The sequence below is a fragment of the Hyaena hyaena genome, unplaced genomic scaffold (genome assembly GCF_003009895.1).
Source record: "Hyaena hyaena isolate Hyena2069 unplaced genomic scaffold, ASM300989v1 scaffold_838, whole genome shotgun sequence".
NCBI lineage: Eukaryota > Metazoa > Chordata > Mammalia > Carnivora > Hyaenidae > Hyaena > Hyaena hyaena.
Window position 1 is genome coordinate 349,647 of NW_024081465.1, and position 14,811 is coordinate 364,457.

At 38.1% G+C, this 14,811-nt stretch overlaps 1 protein-coding gene across 1 annotated transcript in view; it reads right to left on the bottom strand.

Annotated features, from left to right (window-relative positions):
- Positions 1–965: 965 nt before the first annotated feature.
- The window catches only part of LOC120222055 (zinc finger protein 595-like), a 202,455-nt gene continuing 188,609 nt past the window's right edge, over positions 966–14,811 (bottom strand). The window contains exons 4-6 of the transcript XR_005525954.1: positions 5,744–5,905; positions 2,627–2,771; positions 966–1,003 (exon numbers count right to left, since the gene is read on the bottom strand). The gene's annotated coding sequence lies outside the window, so the exon portion shown is untranslated. The remainder of the gene's footprint in view (positions 1,004–2,626; positions 2,772–5,743; positions 5,906–14,811) is intronic.

A 14,811-nucleotide genomic window follows, 5' to 3' on the forward strand; every position in this document is an offset into this window, starting at 1 on the left:
ACAAACACATACCTAATTTAACCAAAATAGCTATTATTTGGGGCACCTGGGTGGCTCAGTTGGTTAAGCATCCGACTTCGGCTCAGGTCAGGATTTCACCGCTCGTGGGTTTGAACCCCACGTCCAGCTCTGTGCTGACAGCTCAGAGTCTGGAGCCTGCTTCTGATTCTGTGTCTCCCTCTCTCTCTGACCCTCCCCTGCTCACACTGTCTCTCTCTTTCTCTCTCAGAAATAAATAAAACATTAAAAAATTTTTTTTAAAATAGCTATTATTTGAGTCTCCTAGAACACTGAGAGTTTTTGTCTCATTTATCATTTGGGCTGAGTTATATTTTACAATTTGAACACAGTTTAGTAACATATATGGTTCATTTTTTCTTTCTCTGAAGCAACAGAACGGTGATAAGGATGATTGTGTCTGACAGGAGGGTGAGATAAAATGCCAATTCGTATATCAGTCAGGGCAGTCCTACAATCTCCACTTGAAGCACCAATGTCTCTAACAAAAACAGGAGAAAGCCCTCATTTTCCAAAGCAGACTCAAAACAAAGTGAAACATGAAAGGGAGTTTCTAGAATAAATGACCTCTTTCAATAAATCCTCCTAAAGTACTTAATGATAAATGAGAGAGAAAAAAAAAACTATTAACCTTAAGGTAGAAGGATGCAGCAGAGGGCAGAGAGAAAACGAAGTGCTTGAACCTATTATAATGGGTCACATAGGTATCAGGTGCCTAATGATCTTCAAAGGAAATAATAACTGCATTGAAATAAATGTCTGAAATAAGAACACAAATCATAATCTAAATGTAAACATAGGGGAATCTGGGTGGATCAGTCACTTACGTGTCCAACTCTTGATTTCTGCTCAGGTCGTGATCTCGCGGTTCATGTGTTCGAGCCCTGAATCAGGCTCTGCACTGAGAGCATGAGGCCTGCTTGGATTCTCTCTTCCTCTCTCTGGCCCTCTCCCACTCACATTTGCCTTCTCTCTCTCTCTCTCTCTCTCTCTCTCTGAAAATAAAATAAAATGTAAAATAAATAAAATAAAATAAAATAAATGGATAGCATCTGTTTTATTCAATTACCAAGCCCAATATAGCAACCATATATTTAACTATAATAATGTGTTTAACTTTGTCTTTCATGAGTGATTAGAGACTTTCAGAAGCTTCTCTTTGAATTGTTCTCAACAGCTCAATCACAAAGTCTTGGGCCAAAGATTCTGACATGGGAGATTACCTGATGTACAGTGCTTGTGAAACTATGATCTCCTTTTTGTGCCCTTTCCTCATTTAATAATGTTCTTTGGGGTTCCTAAAACATTAGGGGATTTCTCCACTGCAATACAGATGGACTGGGGGTTTTAATAGAAGCCCTAGCCCTCATACTGACTGATATCCTGTCCCATTTTTTTTTCTCTCAAAAATGGTATTCTTCTTTGAGAGTGCCTATAGCACTGTATCTCTCTATAAAATCATTAATGATCTAGTAAGTAGAAGAGGAACAGGCAAAGTTCATTTAATGCTTCATTCCACTGTTTTAACAAAGTGACCCTTGAATAATGCAGGAGTTCGGTGTACCCACCCCACATGCTGTTGAAATCCATGTATAACTTTGACTCTCTAACAACTCATTTTAATAGTCTGTTGACAAGAAACCTTATCAAAAAGAGTCAATTAACATATTTTATTTCATAGGTGTTATATATGGTATTTCTGCAATTAAAGAACCTCAACAAAAGAAGATGTTAACATCAGAAGGAAGATAAAATACATTTACAGTACTATACTGTAAATACATCTGACTGTAAGTGGATGCAGAGTTCAATCCCATGAGGTTCAAGGGTCAAGTGTGTTTTGTGTTACTGTCAGTTTACCTTTGGCCTTGATGAAAGTGGGGCTGGCTAAGTTGGTGTAGGAGAACACTTCATCTATTACAGATCACTGTTCATATAGTAAAATCCATACACTGTTATTTATTAAAATAATAAGTTCAAACACTCACTAAGCAAACCACTGCAAGATCACTGTAGGATCTTTGGTCAAAATACCCATTACAAGCATTCAAGAACCATTCTTATTTCTCTGATATAATAATCTGTGACTTGTACTTCCCATGTTTTTCACACTGAGGCTAATTACTGAGTAAATGTGGATTTACAATATTGTACATTCTTTTATGGAAGAGTTACCTGGGGCGCCTGGGTGGCTTAGTCGGTTAAGCGTCCGACTTTCGCTTAAGTCATGATCTCGCGGGTGGTGGGTTCAAGCCCAGCGTCGGGCTCTGTGCTGACTGCCAGCTCAGAGCCTGGAGCCTATTTCAGAGTCTGTGTCTCCCTCTCTCTCTAACCCTCCCCTGTTCACGCTGTCTCTCTCTCTCTCCTACAAATAAATTTAAAAAAAAAAAAAAAGGAAGAGTTACCTATACTTTCTTCAAGTATCTGTGAAAATTTCTTTATGTCAACTTTGTAACAAATGTTCTTCCAGGAATGGCTATTATGAAAATACATCCAGATTTTAATGAACTGCTACTGTTGTCTCAAACAGCAAGTGACAAAACTATTTAAAATTGAAATTCTCTTGCTGTCCTCTTGTAATGCAAAGAATGATTCCCTGAATACTTACCTCATGCTGCCTTACATCACTTTTGTATGTCAATCACAAAGAGCATCTCCATGTAGACATTCTTCATACATCATACATGACAGCCTCTTGAATCTTCCTTGGAAAAGTAGGTATGAGTGAATTCCACATCATAGAAGAGCCTCTCCTTTGTGTAAGACAGCAACAATCAAATCATTTTCCATGCTCACAAACAATAAAGCCATAGCATGAGATGATTTAGGAGTAAAATCAATATGTACTGTGCAAATACCCTCATATATGTTCCAAAAAAACAGTCACAACAACAACACAAACAAGAGAGACACACTGATAATAATTATCCCTCTCCAGACATCCATCCCCCTGCTTAATACTTTCATGCATATTAACAAATACAGTTGCCAGGGCGCCTGGATGGCTCAGTCAATTAAGGGTGTGACTCTTGGTTTCAGCTCAAGTCATGATCTCTGTTTGTGAAATCAAGTGCTGACAGTGTGGAGCAGGCTTAGGATTCGCTGCCTGTTCCTTCCTCTCAAAATAAATAAACAAAAAAAATACAGTTGACCATTGAATAACATGGGTTTGAACACTATTGACCCACTTATGCACATATATTTTTTTAACAAATACAATACTGAAAACACGTTTTCTGTTTTGATTTCCTTAGTGTTTTCTATTCTCATGCTTACATTATTAGAAAAATACCATATATAATACAGATAATATACAAAGGTGATGACTGTTAATATTCTAGGTAAGGCTTCTGGTCAACAATATACTATTTCCATGTAAAAGTAGGTATGGCTTTAAGTTTGGAGACTCAGAAGGTATACACAGATTTTCAATCGTGCAGGGGTTAGTGCCCCTAACAATTACATCATCCAAGGCTAAAATATAATTGATTTGAGCGTTTTAATGTTTTATTCTTTCTGTAATAAATACTCTGATTTTTGAATCATGTCTGAAAACTAGTACTTACTTATGTTTTCTGCTGTGAATTTGGATTTTATCTAGATTTGGCTTTATATTACATAGTTTGCTGATTGTTTACATCTCTATGTTTTTATCCTTTATAAAGATTCTATTTGCCTGGGGGATGGGGGGGAGTGAGAAGGGATGAGGTGCTATTAGTTGAGTGGTCTGACTCTTGCTTTTGGCCCAGGTCATTATCCAAGGGCCATGGGATTGAACCCTATGTGGGCTCTGCATTGAGCATAGAGCCTATTTAGGATTCACTCTCTCTCTTCCTCTGCCCCTCTTCCTCTCTTTACAAGAAAAGACTCTATTTTATACTCAAGTGTATCTTAAAAACAAAAGTCTGCCATCATTTTTTACATTTCTAGGGTTTCTATGCAGTATGCTTTCTCTGATATTGAGTAAGGGTTCAGTTCCGGGTGAAGACTTTGTCACCATTCTTCACTTTTGTAAGGTACCACCCCATGATTTGTTATCTTATAATGAATAGTTTTGATTATGAGTTAAATGGCATGTCACATTCATTACATATCTTTATATTTTATTTTTTAAATGATTTCTTTATTTCAGAGAGAGAGAGAGCAAGAGCAGAGGATGGACAGAAAGAGGGGAGCAGAAGATCTGAAATGGGCACTGCCCTGACAGCAGCAAGCCTGATGTGGGACTTGAGCTCACAGACTGTGAGACCATGACCTGTGTTTACGTGGGAAGTTCAACCAATTGAGCCACCCAGGTGTGCACATTCCTTACATTTTAAGCTTTTTCTCCACTATGTACTCTCTGATGTTCAGAAACTTTATAGTTCTGCTTAAAGGCTTTGTCATATTTTATTTTACATTGTAGCCTTCTCCCTACTATTTATAAACTTATGTTGGTAAGTTTTGAGTGGTAGTTAATGTCTGCCACATTTTTTTTGATTTGTGTTTTTCTCAATATAAATCTCTGCTGTTGAGTGAATTTTGAAGACAAGTTAAAAGTTTTGCCATAGTTACTACATTTCTATGTCTTCTCTCCAATAAGGATACAATGATGTATACTAATATTTGAGCTTTTATAAAAGCCTTTCCCATACTTATTACTTTAAGATGGATTCTCTGGTGTTTGTTAGGATTAACATTTTTCCCAGATTCATTGAATTGATAAACTCTATCTCCATTATAAAATCCTTGGTAATTATGGAAGATCGAGTACTCACTGAAGATCGTCCTAAGTTCACAACACATGAAAACTTGCTCCAAATTATTTAATAGTATAGTAGAATATTCAGTCATGTTTAATTAAATATCCAACCATGTTTGTCAAAATTAAGAGACTTTGAAACAAAAAGAGAGTATGTGTTGGTGGAAGAATCAAGAACCCTTCAAAAAATACCTGTTAAATCAATCATACTTATAATTTTTATCTTCATTGTTAAATATCTAATTTTCAGAAATGTTTCAGTGAATGATTAAACTCATGTTCTATATGAAATGGTTTGAATGGTTACTTTCAGCATGGGCTAAGGGACTTTCCAGAACTGCCGAATGTCCTTTTAGAGAATATGTATGTTTAAAAAATGGATTTGGGTCCTTTCATTCAAAGACAGTGTTCTGCAAATATAACTGACATAATGTTGGGTTCCCTCCCCTAACCCCTAGCTTATATTCTTGATTTCTTCTGACAGTAAGGATTTTATTATGGTAATTCAGACACTTTTGTTTTATCCATCATAACATCCTTTCTACCCTTACCACTGTCTAAGTATGAAAACTTAAAGCCTCCAGATCTACCCAAATTAGGTCTAAGGAATGAATCTTTTTTGGCAATCATTGCCCACAAGCCTAGGGTATTAAGGAAAGACACAACTACAAGATAGAAGTTTTCCCACTTACTAAACTCACATGTATATACATTATAATACTAATGTACAAAATTAATACCCATCATAGGACATCAGCAGAATGGAGAAATAGGAAATATTGGGACTTTGCTCTTTCATGAAATCAAAAGTGGACCAAATTACCTTTGGAATGCTCCAGAAGCCAGTTAGGAGAACACAGCACACCCAGGAAAGTAAAAATGGAGAAGAGCCCCATCAAGGAGACAATGAACATTTATGAAACTTGTCCACAATTGCTGTTTACCCTCTCTGAAAGTCCATGGAAAGACTGAGAAAACTCTTACCTCCTCTAAGGAGAGAAACCATAAGTGACCTGAATGATGATCTGACTTGTTTGCAACTGTGTGAAGGACTTGTTTCTGTCATGCTGGAGATGCAAAGCCGAGGGAATGACAGCACCTTGTGGTGGATGCCCTGTGGTGGCTGCTCAGACAAAAGGTGAGCATCTGTTCAAATAATGGAAAGTACAAAGGTGAAGACAATCAGAAAAGGAAGGTATCATACACTCTCCAGTAACGACACTTTCTCAAACTGGAAAATTTCAAAAATTCAGACATTACAAATGGTCAGTACATATGTGACAGGTACCAGAATTACTATTATTGTGTTTTCCTCTACAAAGCAACTTCATAAGCCTGTGCCCAGAGGCTTTTTTTTAAAATTTACAAATTGAGAGATCACAAAATATACAAAGAAAATGTAAAATGTATTTCAATCAGAGGAATCAGATAAATCCTCAAACCTGACCTTAATTAAAAAAACTATTAATTGCCTGACAAGATTTCAAAGAACTAGTTATAAATGAGGCACCTGACTGGTTCAGTCAGTGGAGGGTATGACTCTTGATCTCAGGTTTCTGAGTTGGAGCCCCACATTGGGTATAGAGATGAGCTAAAAATAAAATCTTCAAAAAAATGTACCATAAAGGTGCTCATGTAGAAAGAAGAGGAAACAGGTAGGTAATAAATAATATCAAAAACCATACAAGACCAAAATGAAAGTCCAAAGGGACAAAACAACACACATCTGAAATTAGGAGCTGAGGAGTACAATTACTGAATTAAAAATACACTAATGGGACAGCAACAGACTTGATCAAGAAGGAGGAATCAGACAACCTCAAGACCCCTTGTTTTAAATTAACTACTAAGAGAACCACAGAAAAATGTGGAAAAGAACAGAACCCAGGGACTCATGGGTCATCAGCAAGTCTCCTTCCACATACAAAGGGGAGAGAGAAAGAGATTCTATGGAGAACTAAGGGTGTACAATTGCCATGTATGTGGAAAGAAGAGACAAATACAACAAACACAGTAAACTCAAAGGAGGATACATGTCGAGACATGAATACAGTGACACACTTTAATTAACCTATCAAAAGTCATGATGATAAAAGAATTGTTAAACATCATGACAAAAGCAGCCCATCTTGTACAAGAGAGCTCCTGAAAGATTATTAGTGGGATTCTCAGCAGACCTGAGAGGAGGAAGTGCATGGGACAATGTATTCAAGTATTGACAGATCAAAAAATATCCACCAAGAATACTCTACCTGGCAAAACTGTTTTCCATGAATGTAGAAATGAAGCCTTTCCGAAGTGAAACCACATCCCACCCCCTAAGCTGACCAGTAGACCTGTGCGATAGAAATGTTCAAAGACCTTCTACTTGAAATCAAAGGATTCCAAACAGTAAATGAAACCATATGACAACAACCATATATTTAGCTCTGCTAAATACAAATATTTACACATTACAGATATCTTTAGTGTTGTAATCAGTTAGCACATGTCACTTTCATTTCAGCTAGCATTTTTTTTAAATAAAAGAATAAAAAGTATAAATCAAGGTAATAAAATACACAACATAAAGAATAGAATTACTGATATTGGTAAAGTGGGTACAGGGATGGAGATAAGTAGAAGAGTTTTGCATATAATGGACTATATCAGTTTACAATGGTATGTTACACCTTTAAGATGTTTTAAAGTAATCTCTCAGGCAAACACAATGAAAATACATACAGAGGACACAAAAGTTAATGAGAATGGTATCAAAGCACGCAATGGGTATAATATCACAATTGAAGATAAAATATAATACCTAACTGTTCAAATATTACTTTCAATTAAAAAAAAGATTTCTCCCATGCAGAGAGAATATAAATTCACCAATAAATAGATGATGAAACTAATTCTATTATTATGACAACTCATCTAGACATGATACAATGTAAACTGAACACTAACCAGGAAAGAAATGAAAAACATGAGTCTCAATCAAAGAATGTATGGGTGATATTTATATAGGCAAATGCACAATTTTATGGGTAAAGGGCAAAAAGCTAATTCACATTTGAGTGAAACTCACATTGTCTTAAAATGTACTGAGCTGAAAATTGTTAGCCTGTAACAGGCAGAAATTCACAGGCAGAAATTTAACAACTACCTAATATTGTGAAAGTTCCCACCAAAAGGAAGCACATTATTATGGGATTGTAAAATAATCCAGAATAACATTTAACCCCCAAAATACTACACAAAAAGATTACTTTTTAAAAGGAAACCTTCTAGACAAATACCATATGTTTACACATATAGGAGGATTAGGAGGAACTTAATGGAGGACCAAGGGGGAGAAGAAGGGGGGAAATAGTGGGGAAAAGGGAGAGAGGCAAACCATGAGAGACTCTTGAATGCTGAGAACAAACTGAGGACTGATGGGTGTGGGGAGGGAAGGGGGCATGGAGGAGGGCACTTGTGGGGATGAACACTGGGTGTTATATGGAAACCAACTTGACAATAAACTATTTGTAAAAAAAAAAAAAAAAAGAAGCATATATTACTGTAATTTTAAACTGTGTACCCATGAGAAGCAAGCATTTGATTTCCTAGCAGGTTTTCATTGACAGTAAAAGAATATTCATTAAAATCAATCATAAAAAGCTCTAATTAAAAATTTTATGAATAAGCAATGAAAATACATTTAAATATGTATTAGGTTAGGAATTTATATTATGTGTTATGTCAGTATGATGTTACTAATTTCCGTTAACGTAGAACTATTCAAATGACATTTTCAGTTCTATCTTCCTACTTTACATTTGGACCTTACCTCTGTCATCTGCTTCCTTCATTACCACCGACCTAGATAGTGGTTACTATCTCCTTTTGCTTCACATTCCAAGCCTCCTCCTTTTATTCCAAAAATATGACCAGGTCTGGTTGTGACACAATGTGACCTGTTTATTAGGAGAAAGGAACATTTGGGACAACTGAATGGCTCAGTTGGTTTAGCATCCGACTCTCGATCTCAGCTGGATCAAGATCTCATGATATGAGATCGAGACCAAGTTGAGCTCTTTGCTGACAGAAAGGAGCCTGTTTGAGATTCTCTCCTCTCTCTGTTCCTTCCCTGCTTGTGCACTGTCTCTCTCAAAAGAATATTTTGTTTTTAATAAAGGAATATGAGTATCAATGGAGATTCTAACTTTCAATCCATTATTGTGTTCAGTAGAAAATAAAGAACATTGTAAAATTCTAGACAATGATTTCCCAAATGCCATTGCCCAACACCCCTTTTAGAACATACAAGAGGGATTTCTGAGGTTCAGATCTTGACCTCCACCACTTCCTAGTACTACCACTATATTAATGAGTAGAAATTGGCATTTAATATGTGGGAAATACCACTTGATGTCAATCAGTGTTCAGAACTGTTATTAAGTGGGGCACCTGGGTGGGTCAGTCAGTTAAGCATCCAACACTTGGTTTCAGCTCAGGTCATGATCTCATGGTTTGTGAATTTGAGCCCCACATGGGGCTCTGTGCTCACAGCATGGAGCTTGACTAGGGTTCCTTCTCTGCCCATATATCTGCCCCTCCTCCACATTCTGTCTCTCAAAATAAACTTAAAAAATTTTAGAATTGCCATTAATCTACAGAAATGATGATGATATTTAAGGAAAGGGAAGCTAAAGCTGAAAAGGAAACATCATTTCTCTATATCTACAAACTCCAACTTCTTTCCCTTATTGCAGGGTTCTGAATCCCAGTCATTCAAAGAGAAAGCTTCCAAGAGGCAATCTTTAAAGGGAGGAACAAAACCCCAAGTGTGGTTTGGAAAGTCTAGGAGGAGTTATCCTCACCCAAGAAGAGGAGGTGTCTATAGTCTTCTAATATCACATCTCTATAGTTCCCAATGACTGTGTTTCAAGAATCCCCACTCCTCTTGATAGAATTCTTTGGCCACATCCCTGGATGTCAGCAATCCCTTGAATAAATACCATAGTTACCAAGTGGCCATAGGCAGAGGCAATAAATGCACCTAAGATGCAAGAGAGAGTTAATGTCACCAGCTAGACCCCAGACCTGACCTTCACTGCTTACCTGCTTGTACCTACTGACCTTAATCCCACATTTTACTCAACCTCTTTTTTTCTACCTTATCTTTTACTTCAGGCAAAATACTCCATGGCATTTGTCCTGTGTAGAAAAAGAAAGTATCCAACAAAAGGTAATGACTACCCTGAGGAAGAGCTTGGACTGGCCCAATTTGAGCTTAATCCCCGACTCACACCCAAGCAGATGAACAAGAGAGTAAATCATGGAGTGAGGACAGTTACCTTTATCTCATTATATTTTTAAAAAATGATAAATGTTTATTTCCTTGAGAGAGAGAACACAAGTGGGGGTGAAGCAGGGAGAGAGTGAGAGAAAGAGAGAATTCCAACCAGGCTCCATCCTCAGCGTGGAGCTTGACTTGGGGATTGAACTCAGGAGTGAGATACTAACCTGAGCATAAATCAAGAGTTAGACACTCAACAGCCTCAGCCACCCCGACACCTCCACTTACCTTATTATAATACTAAAATCTCCATCCAAGCAGAAGCACAAATCTCATTTACTATGTAACATACAAAGTTAGATCAGTTTTCTTATGGCTCACATACAATCTTACCTGAGCTCTACATAGATAATACCGCACCCCTTTCTAAACATCCACCCTAACTCTAAATAAAAGAAAATCATTCCCACTCCCTCTGAGTCTCTGCTTTGGACATTATTCCCTGTCCATTTTTTTATGTCCCATAAAAAAATGTCCCATCTCATTTTTTTAATGTTTATATTTGACAGAGAGAGACACAGAGTGTGAATGGGACAGGGGCGGGGGGGGGGCGGGGAGAGACAACAGGGTCCAGGCTTTGAACTGTCAGCATAGAGCCTGACCCTGGGGCTCGAACCTATGAGCCATAAGATCATAACCTACTCAAAGTCACACGCTTAACCAACTGAGCGAACCAGGTACCCCTCTTCTTCTTTTTTTTTTTTTAATTTTTAATGTTTATTTTTCATAGAGACAGACAGAGTGCAAAGACAGGAGGCGCATAGAGAGAGGGAAACACAGAACCCAAAGTGGGCTCCAAGTTCTGAACTGTCAGCCCAGTGCCTGATACGGGGCTCAAACCCACAAACTGCGAGATCAAGTCGGATCCTCAACTGACTGAGCCATCCAGGCACTCCTCCTCTCTCCCTATTTCTTATAAAGCAATTTTCCTTTGTCTGACATCTCCTTCCCCCGCCCCCATGCAGTGCTTTCGTGATTCACCAAAGTGTGAACTCCTGTTAGTTCAGTTATGTTATGAGAACTGGTTCTAGCTTAGGTGGGTTTCCTGATTTCTACAGTAAGATAATTTATAACACAGTATTATGCTCTCGTATATTCTCTAAATTTGATGTAAGCAGTGCTACCCACGTGTCCTGCCATTTCTACAGGCATGGAATCTCCCAAGAAAAAGACAATAGGGCCTCAACCCTGGGAACCAAAGCTTACATGAGAACTGACCATTTCTTCTTTCCCCTCCTCCCCTAGATTTCTTTCTCAGAAGATATTTGTGGAGAAATCACAGCTGAATTAGAAAATGCCTTTATAGCCACCAACACAGCCTCTTCACCTATAAAGTGCTCACCCGCAGGCAGGCCCCTAAAATGCAGAAAAGGGCCAACTTCCTAGTCCTTTGCGTCCTGAGCTATTCAGAAACTGTCAGCTCCTACTTGGAGACCAATCTCTGACTTTCTTCTTTTTTAGGTGCCTTCTCCTCTCAGAGATGCCCACAAGTTCTGTTTGAACATATGGAACAGTGTACTACATGGACCTGACCCTCTCCCCCGCTAATTCCTATAGAGAAGACCCTGTTATCTCTCCTTGAGCCAAATCCTACACTCAACTCTCATAAATTAATGGGAAGCTTTCCTGGTTCCTTCACTTAGAATTATGATAGGAAAATATGGATTCTGTATACAGAGAGGGAAAGACTAATACCTGAGGTCCCTGGGTGGGGCAAAACACATTTTAGAACACTGTGATTGCATTGTCCAACACACCCTCCTCCATAAGTGCCACTCATCAAGGACTGGACAATCACAGTAATCATTGTCATCCAGTGACTTCTAGTCCTCAGTAACACACAGGAATTCAATTAAATCATTAAGATGAAATGGGACTTTCCTAATCTTCAGGAACCCACCACATTTGCCACTTATCTCCATGATATTTATTCATCAGATGATGCCACCAGAGCTGCCTGTGACTTTGGAGTTAGAAAAGAGAGCTACTTCATGTTCCCTCCATACATTGCAAAACTATCTTCACATCTTTTTCCTTACCACACCTTTCCTACCTTTAAAAAAATGATAGGATATCATTGGTGGTGGGATAACACTTCATTCTGCACACATCCATGTTAACACATTAAAAGCCATTATTATGTCTTATTAAAATGTGTTAAGTTCACACATAGAAGAAATTATGCATTTCAAATCCACTTTATTATTATTGTTCAAAATCTAGAATACAAGCTTTCCAAAACTATTTGTCTGCTGATAGTATGTGAGAATATGGATTTCCAAAATTTTCAGACCTGACCTCACTCTTTAAAAATGTATATATACAGGCTCAGAGCTCTGGAAAGTTATCTCCTCTGAGCCCGCTGGTGTGAAATAAACCTCCTATCTTCCAAGATCTCAAAGTGCTATTTAGTTTTTCTGCCGAGGGTTCCCTAACAGTGATGGGGCGCAAGGCCAAGATGGGAGAGAAATAGAGTTCTGTACTTTCCGCCCACATTTATCAAACGAAGGGCTGAAACCAAAGGACTCTGAACACCAAAAGTCTGGGAGGAAAGGACAGAGTCCACCTAGAAGACAGCCTTATAGGGCTACCTCAAGGAACAAACCAAAGTACACATGGTGGAGAGTCCAAAATATCAATATGAGTAGGGAAATACAATAAGCAAAGTCACAACGAGAGACCAAGGGACACCCTTAAAAGAACACTTCCTGAATGGCCAGACCCTGGACAGTCTATGAGCCTCCTTTAGTATAGCAGTACTCGAAGGCGCAGAGCACCTAACAAGCTTTTAAAACTTAGACAGAAAGCTAGGCAAAATGATGAGATGGAAGAACTCTCTTCTAAACAAATTCCAGGAGGAAGTGACATTCGTCTAAAGAACTGCTCAAAACAGATAGAAGCAAGATAACTGAATAAGATTTTAGAAAAATAGTCATAAAATGATCACTGGGCTTGAAAATAACATGGAAGATATCAGAGAAGCTATTGCTACAAAGATCATGGATCTTAAAAATACTTGTGATGAAATAAAAAATGCTATAAATGAGGTGAATCATAAAATGGAGGTGGCCACTTCACGGAATGAAAAGGCAGAGAGGAGAATGGGTGAATTAGAAGACACAATTACAGAAAAAGAGGAAGCTGAGAAAGAGATAAATTGATCCAGGATCAAGAAAGGAGAATTCAAAAACTGAGTGATGCAATCAAACAGAACAATATCCATCTCCTAGGAATTCTAGGAGAGAGAGAAAGGGGCTGAAAGGGTACTTGAACAAATCATAGGTGAGGGGAAGGAAAGAGAGATTGAAATCCAAGAAGCACAGAGAACTCCCCTCAGACATAATTTGAACCAATCTTCTCCATGACATATCACAATGAATCTGGCAAAATATAAGGATAAAGAGAGAATTCTGAAAGCAGCTAGAGATAAAAGGATCCTAACATACAAAGGGAGACCTATTAGAGTAGCTGCAGACCTATTAACTGAAAGTTGGCAGGCCAGAAAGGAATGGCAGGAAATCTTCAATGTGATGAACAGGAAAATTATGCAGCCAAGAATCCTCTATCCAGCAAGACTGTCATTCAGAATAGGAGGAGAGATAAAAGTTATCCCAAAGAAACAAAAATTGAAAGAATTCACCACCACTAAACAATCCCTACAAGAAATCCTAAGAGGGACTCTATGAGGGAAATGTTGCAAGGAACACAAGGTACCAAAGACACCACTATAAGCATGAATCCTACGGAGAACACAATGGCTGTAAACCCGTATTTAATAATAACACTGAAGGTAAATGGACTAAATGCTTCAATCAAAAGACATAGGGTATCAGGATGGATAAAAAAAACCAAGATCCATCTATTTGCTGTCTATAAGTGACTATTTTAGATCTGAGGACACCTTCAGATTGAAAGTAACGGGTTGGAGAAATACCTATCATGCTACTGGAAGTCAAAAAAAAGCTGGAGTAGCCATAGTTATAGCGGACAAACTGGACTTTAAAGTAAAGGCAGTAACAAGGAATGAAGGACATTATATAATAATTACAGAGTCTATCCATCAGGAAGAGCTAACAATCATAAATATCTCTGCACTGAATTCGGGAGCAGTCATTACATTAAACAATCACAAACAGAAACAATCTTATGGATAACAATATGCTAATAGCAGAGGACTTGAATAATCCACTTACAGCAATGGATAGATCAATTGGACAGAAAATCACTAAAGAAACAATGGCCCTGAATGACACATTGGACCAGATGGACTTGACAGACATATATAAAACTCTACGTCTGAAGCTACGGAATTCACTTTCTTCTCAAGTGCACATGGTACATTCTCCAAGATAGATTACATACTGGGTCATAAAGCAGCCTTCAATAAATATAAAAGAACTGAGATCATACTGTGCACACTTTTGATCTCAATGCTATGAAACTGGAGATCAATCACAGGAAAAGTCTGGAAAACCTACAGAAACATGGAGGTTAAACAACACCTTACTAAATAACAAATGGGTCAACCAGGCAATTAGAGAAGAAATTAAAAAACATATGGAAACATGGAGTGCCTGGGCAGTTCAGTGGGCTAACTGGCCAACTTCAGCTCAGGTCAAAATCTCACTGTTCGTGAGTTCCAATCCTGCATTGGGTTCTGTGTTGACAGCTCAGAGCCTAGAGCCTGCTTGTGATTCGGTGTCTCCCTCTCTCTCTGCCCCTCCCC